This window comes from Bos javanicus, chromosome 14, assembly GCF_032452875.1.
Source record: "Bos javanicus breed banteng chromosome 14, ARS-OSU_banteng_1.0, whole genome shotgun sequence".
Classification (NCBI taxonomy): Eukaryota; Metazoa; Chordata; class Mammalia; order Artiodactyla; family Bovidae; genus Bos; species Bos javanicus.
The window spans coordinates 73,783,445-73,791,024 of record NC_083881.1 but is presented as its reverse complement, the minus strand read 5'-3'; positions in this window follow the sequence as shown (position 1 = coordinate 73,791,024).

Genomic DNA, 7,580 nt, shown 5'->3' with positions numbered 1-7,580 from the left:
CCTGTCCATCACCAACTCCCAGAGTTCACTCAAACTCAGGTCCATCGAGTTGGTGATGCCATCCAGCCATCTCATCCTTTGTTGTCCCCTTCTCCTCCTGCCCTCAATCCCTCCCAGCATCAGAGTCTTTTCCAATGAGTCAACTCTTCACTTGAGGTGGCCAAAGTACTGGAGTTTCAGCTTTAGCATCATTCCTTCCAAAGAAATCCCAGGACTGATCTCCTTCAGAATGGACTGGTTGGATCTCCTTGCAGTCCAAGGGACTCTCAAGAATCTTCTCCAACACCACAGTTCAAAAGCATCAATTCTTCAGTGCTCAGCCTTCTTCACAGTCCAACTTTCACATTCATACATGACCACTGAAAAAACCATAGCCCTGACTAGACGGACCTTTGTTGGCAAAGTAATGTCTCTGCTTTTGAATATGCTATCTAGGTTGGTCATAACTTTCCTTCCAAGGAGTAAGCATCTTTTAATTCCATGGCTACAATCACCATCTGATCATTTATATAAACAAGGCTTGCCAACATGAGAAAGCAGGATGATGTGTTTTTTTTTTTTTTCAACTTGAAGTAGAATTATAATTGAAAAGTGACAGAATTTAAACTATAAAATCATAAAATGTAAGGAGAAGGAAATGATCTTTATAGATACTATGGTTTACCTCCTTTGGGTGTAGAAAGACTTAGCAAATTAAAGAAAGAGAAACCATACCTAGGTGAGCTAAAGAGCCAAGGCCCTGCTCATTGGCTGGAACACACATATCTCTCCTTTTTGCTATGCCAAGCAAGTTCTGTTAAAGAAATTTTCAGACATTTTTGGAAGTTACCATGAGAATTGGGGGGAAAAAATCTAACTGGACATGTTATGTATTTTAATATAATAAATGATGATTTATTATTTACTTACAGACTGTATGCAGGTCAAAAGCAACAGTTAGAACTGGACATGGAACAACAGACTGGTTCCAAATAGGAAAAGGAGTACGTCAAGGCTGTATATTGTCACCCTGCTTATTTAACTTATATGCAGAGTACATCATGAGAAACGCTGGGCTGGAAGAAGCACAAGCTGGAATCAAGATTGCTGGGAGAAATATCAATCACCTCAGATATGCAGATGACACCACCCTTATGATAGAAAGTGAAGAGGAACTAAAAAGCCTCTTGATAAAAGTGAAAGAGGAGAGTGAAAAGGCTGGCTTAAAGCTCAACATTAAGAAAACTACAATCATGGCATCTGGTCCCATCATTTCATGACAATGAAACAATGGAAACAGTGACAGGCTTTATTTTTTTGGGCTCCAAAATCACTGCAGATGGTGACTGCAGCCATGAAATTAAAAAACACTTGCTCTTTGGAAGAAAAGTTATGAGTAACCTAGACAGCTTATTAAAAAGCAGAGACATTACTTTGCCAAGAAAGGTCCATCTAGTCAAGGCTATGGTTTTTCCAGTAGTCATGTAAAATGTGAGAGTTGGACTATAAAGAAAGGTGAGTGCTGAAGAATTGATGCTTTTGAACTGTGGTGTTGGAGAAGACTCTTGAGAGTCCCTTGGACAGCAAGGAGATCCAGTCCAAAAGGAAATCAGTCCTGAACATTCATTGGAAGGAGTGATGTGAAAGCTGAAACTCCAATACTTTGGCCACCTGATGCAAAGAACTGAGTTTTTTGAAAAGACCCTGATGCTGGGAAAGATTGAAAGTGGGAGGAGAAGGGGATGACAGAGGATGAGAAGGTTGGATGGCATCACCAACTCAATAAACATGAGTTTGGGTGAACTCCGGGAGTTGGTGATGGACAGGGAGGCCTGGCGTGCTGCAGTCCATGGGATCTCAAAGAGTTGGACACAGCTGAGCGACTGAACTGAACTGAAAGACTTCTAAAATATTTGGATTTGAATATTTTAAGAATTGAGATCCACTGAAGATGTATCTTAAGTGTCTGATTCAGTTCAGTTCAGTTCAGTTCAGTCACTCAGTTGTGTCCGACTCTTTGCAACCCCATGGACTATACAGCCCATGGAATTCTCCAGGCCACAATACTGGAGTGGGTAGCCTTTCCCTTCTCCAAGGGGTCTTCCCAACCCAGGGATCGAATCCAGGTCTCCCGCATTGCAGGTGGATTCTTTACCAGCTGATCCACAAGGGAAGCCCAAGAATACTGGAATGGGTAGCCTATCCCTTCTCCAGCAGATCTGCCCAACCTAGGAACTGAACCGGGGTCTCCTGCACTGCAGGCAGATTCTTTACTAACTGAGCTATCAGGGAAGCCCAAATAACTGTATTCTTGGACTAAGTAGGCATTCATTAAATGTTCATTTGTTTATACTTTTATGTATCCAATGAACATTTATTAGTACTTACGTCAAGCACTCTGCTAGACACTGGAAAAAGATGAAATAAAAGACATGATGCCTGCCTTACTGAAGCTTACATTTATGGGGATACAATCACATGCACACACACATGATATCATAGATATATTGGAGTTATTCACAAGATACTATGTATGCATAAACTTCCCAATTTACTTGCATGAGCGTTGAAGCTTAAATTTTGTAACTTTTCTTAGATGATAGGCACAGACAGAACTTCGTTCCATGGTAGGCACTTTGGTTGTAAGGAGAAATGGTCATGCGAATGAAAGACCAATACCTTGGGCAAATTCATAATTTCTGGAAGACTAATCCTAAATCTAGTTTGCCACTATATTAGCAACAGGTACTTTATATGAAAAAATATAGTATGTGAATTTGGAAACCAATGCTGGAGGATAAACTTCAAAGAGAACGTGAAAAAGAATTGACTATAGAATGATTTGAGGAAGAACTTTGACCCTTTCTAGTCCTAACAGCTAAGAATGTCTAGACTTTGGGTACAGTTCAGAGAGAAGGAAAAAAAAAATACTGGGGAAAAAAAATGAAGGATCATGAACAAACCAGTTAAAAATCACTAACATTTCTATTACTTTTGGTAGTTAACAACTGAACACTCCTCCTGAAGACTGAACAGTTTCCTCCTGAACACTCCTTCCCCGCTTCCCCTGCTCAGCACACAGTGGTATAAATTCCTAATTAGTTTCACCACAACTCTTTTAGAGAATCATTTTAAGCTTTGAAAATATTCCATGGTAACTTAATTTTTTTTTTTAAAAAGGTGTATATGAAAAAGCTGTCTCTTTTCCATTTTACTTTGTTGAAGCTAAGAAGACTTCAGAGTTTCCATGCAGCATTGTTTAGGTGTAGTGATTTGATTAGGTTCAGAAATTACAGAGCAAACGGACTGATTTTCTTCAAGTCACACAGATTTGGAGAAGGCAATGGCACCCCACTCCAGTACTCTTGCCTGGAAAATCCCATGGATGGAGGAGCCTGGTAGGTTGCAGTCCATGGGGTCGCTAAGAGCCAGACAGGACTGAAGCGACTTAGCAGCAGCAGCAGAAAGGAACAGGTGACTTTTCCTGGAGCTGTGTGCAAATACCAGGAACACTCTTTTTAGTTCTTTTTCTTTTTAAAATATATTAATTTTTTTTTTTTTTTTTTTACTGTGCTGGGTCTTCATTGCTTCATAGGCTGGCCTCTCCTTGCTGTTCTTGGGGTTCTCACTGCAGTGGCTTCTCTATTGAAGAGCATGGGCTCTAGGGCACCGGGCTTCAGGAGTTGTAGCCCGCGGTCTCGGTAGTTGTGGCTATGCAGTCGTGGTGCACAGGCTTAGTTGCTCCGCAGCACGTGGGATCTTCCCGAGTCAAGGTTGGAACCCATGTCTCCTGCACTGGCAGGCAGATTATTTACCACTGAACTAACAGGGAAGCACTTTCCTTCTTTTTATGTATGTGTAGAGTGGCTTTTGAGGAAGTAATGTAGATTATGGAGCTCTAAAGCTCCCTTTTAAATCCCCTCTTAGTACGGCCATTACCTTGGGCAATCAATATTAAAACCTCCATGCTTTTATAAACACACAAACATGCACATATGGTTTTTATTTAAAAGTCGGTTTCATAGAAAAGAGACTATATTCTTCATATTACTCCATAAATTTTAATTATTAAATCAAAGCATCCCTCCAGTATTAAGTCAAAACCTAACATAGTTTTTTATAGTCAAATATTTTTTTAGTCAAATATTTTTTATTAACTCTAATTATAGACATTCAATTTATTTCTAGTTGTTTTTTCCCTTTTTCTTTTCTTTTGCAGCATCAAGCAGTGCTATAACAATGCAACATACACCATTATCCGTTTATCTTAGGTACATGTATTTTTTAGCTGTTGTTTTGTTTGTATTTTGGCCCTCAGCTTGCAGGTGGTTCAAATGATTAAAAAAAAAAATCTATCTGCAGTGTGGGATACCTGGGTTCAATTCTTGGGTCAGGAAGATCCCCTGGAGAAGGGAATGGCTACCCACTCCAGTATTCTTGCCTGGAGAATTCCATGGACAGAGGAGCCTGGCTGGCTACAGTCCATGGGATCACAAAGAGTTGGACACCACTGAGCAACTGACATTTTTCACTTTGTGGGATCTTAGTTTCTCAACCAGGGTACCAGGGATTGAACTTGGTTTACCACAGTGAAAGCTCCAAGGCCTAACCACTGGACTGTCAGGGAATTTCCAATACATGTATTTTTTATTACAGCAGGACAGAGTCCCCAAAAGTAGTACTGCTAGTTCAGAAGTGTGTGTACTTTAAATTTTAATACATATTTCCAGATTATTTTTCTCAACTTGTAGCAACTCATACTTAGCCTCATTAGCTATGAATGCATTGCCTTTAAATTTTGTGCTAATCTAATTGTAAAACTAGGTTATCAGTCTTCCCTTAATTTGCATTCACTATTCTTAAATTTTACCTTCCCATTTTCTAAGGTGAGATTTTTTAAAAAATCATATATATGTATTTAATGGGCTTCCCTGGTGGTTCAGACAGTAAAGCATCTGCCTGCAATGTGGGAGACCTGGGTTCAATCCCTGGGTTGGGAAGATCCCCTGGAAAAGGAAATGGCAACCCACTCCAGTACTCTTGCCTGGAAGATTCCATGGACTGAGGAGCCTGGTAGGCTACAGTCCATGGGGTTGCAAAGAGTCAGACACGACTGAGTGACTTCATGTATATATATATTTAATGGAAGAAATATCATTCAATAGAAAATATTTTTCCTTGAAATTATTGGTCTATTGTCTCAGACTGTTACCTCATTGTACATACAGTGTCTTTTTTCAGACTATTTTCAGCCATTTCCAGATTAAATTCTACTTTATGGTACCAGCAAAAAAAATGTATAGTTTATATAGATTTGAAGTAAATTTAGAAATAATTCTTACCACTGTCTTCAAATACTTTGATTCCTTAATTAAGGTATGAAGGATGTTCTTAAGTTCATGGGAATCCTTTTATTTCCAGGATTCTTAAATAACTAAAAAGCTTTCAATAATGAGAAGATTTTTCCATAAGGTAAGAGTTTCTAAAAACAGCACTGCAAACAAAGCATTTTTACGACTTGCTTTATAGGCCTTATTAACCACCGTTAAGGTGAACGGGTTCATGATCTCATATTGTCATAAAAACAGAAGCAATTCGTTTGCAAAAAAAAAATGCCTGGGGTAGTTAAAATGCATTTCCCATTTCATAGTACTGAATGATCATATCTCCATATTCAGGCTACAGTGGCTCCAATTCACTATGCAAATGGGAAGACTCTGAACTTCCCACTTTTAATGAAAGCTTGCATGCTTGCTAAGTTGCTTCAGTAGTGTCCATCTCTTTGAGATCCTATGGAGTATAGCCCACCAGGTTCCTCTGTCCATGAGATTCTCCAGGCAAAAATGCTAAAGTGGGTTGCCATTCCCTTCTCCAGGGAAGAATGCCAACCCAGGGATCGAACTCACGTCTCTTATGTCTTCTGCATTGCCAGGCAGATTCTTTTCTACTAGCGCCACTACGGATATAGCTGGCACAATTTCCCCCACAAGAACACCCATTTACTTGCTCAAAAATATTTACTGGCCACACATTATTCAGGGGGCTATGATGGTGAAAAAGAGTGTCTGTCCTCATGGGGGTTACAGTTTAGCAGGAAAGTATGTAGAAGTCCAATGGCAGGCTGTGAGAACTGGGGGCATTTTGATTTTATAATTTCTGTGACCCTTCCCAACTCTTCAGTTCTGTAATTTTGTGACTCTGCTTGGTCTGGTGTTTTTATGATAGATAGTATACATTGCTAAATAGACATCTAGGACGGAGGAGCCTGGTGAGCTGCAGTCCATGGGGTCGCTGAGTCAGACACGACTGAGTGACTTCACTTTCACTTTTCACTTTCATGCACTGGAGAAGGAAATGGCAACCCACTCCAGTGTTCTTGCCTGGAGAATCCCAGGGACGGGGGAGCCTGGTGGGCTGCCGTCTATGGGGTCACATGGAGTTGGACACGACTGAAGTGACTTAGCAGCAGCAGCAGCAGTACGAGTACAGACTGTGGCCTTGAGCAAAAATGATTTTCCTGGTGACTACCTGACCTACTTAAGATAATTCTGAAGTCCTTGACCTCACTAAATGCACCATCTAACCTGAGTTACAAACACCAGGAAATGCTGCAACAAATATTTGCATTAACTGTGATTTCATTTTTTCAAAGACATAGAGTCCCTTTATTAGGTAATTAGAATAGAGAAAGGAGTCCAAAATGGCAGTAGCTAAAAGACAAAGAAAGGGAAAAGCCCACAAAAAAGGGAATAAAGGATAAATCTGAGGACCAAAGCAAGAACCTCAGGTGAAACAAACATGCCTCCTTCCTGGCTAGCCCTAATTTGCATAGGGCAGGCTCGGGGTTACGGGGGGTGGGGGGGTGTGGAGCCAAAATGTATAAAAAGAGGGTCGCAAGATGGGTTGAGGCCTCTCCTTTGGGGTCGGCCCACCCTCATGCCTTGAGGGTGTATTGTCCTCTGTTCACCAAATAAAATTCTGAGCTGTAACCAATCTGTAACACTGGTCCACCATTTCAAATCTTTGTTGTGGAGAGACAGAACCAAGGAAATTACACACTCTCCCGACATAGCTGGTGCTGTGACTCAGGTCTAACTTGGCTGAAGCTACCTCAGCCAAGCTACCTCGTTTGGCCCCAGCAAGGCAGAGGCCAAGCACAGCAGAAGCCCGACTCGGCAAAAGCTGTCAAGGCGGAAGCAGAACGCGACAGAAACCCAGTGCACGGGAGTGACAAGAAGCCCAGCGTGCTGGATGCCGGCACAGCAAAACAAACGCGGCAGAAAGCGTACATGGCTCAGTCTCAGAATCCAGAAACTTCTGTGTAAGGTAGGAGGTCTTCGCCCCTATGGCTGGAAGGACATATGGCTAACAAAATGTTAATTCCTTTACAATCTCTCTTTGCTTGTTTTCTTGAACACCCTGCAAGCAGGCATGTTGTGGGTGAGGGGCCTGGTGCCATTCTCTAAATTCTGAGACATTTCCTTTCTCTAATTAGTGGACTGCTAGTAGCTATATAGCATCTGGCTAAAGGCTAGCAGGGGGGCACTTTTCCTGCCCCCTTCTGATGTCTATGTCAGAAGCTTTCTCTCTCTCTTCTATAC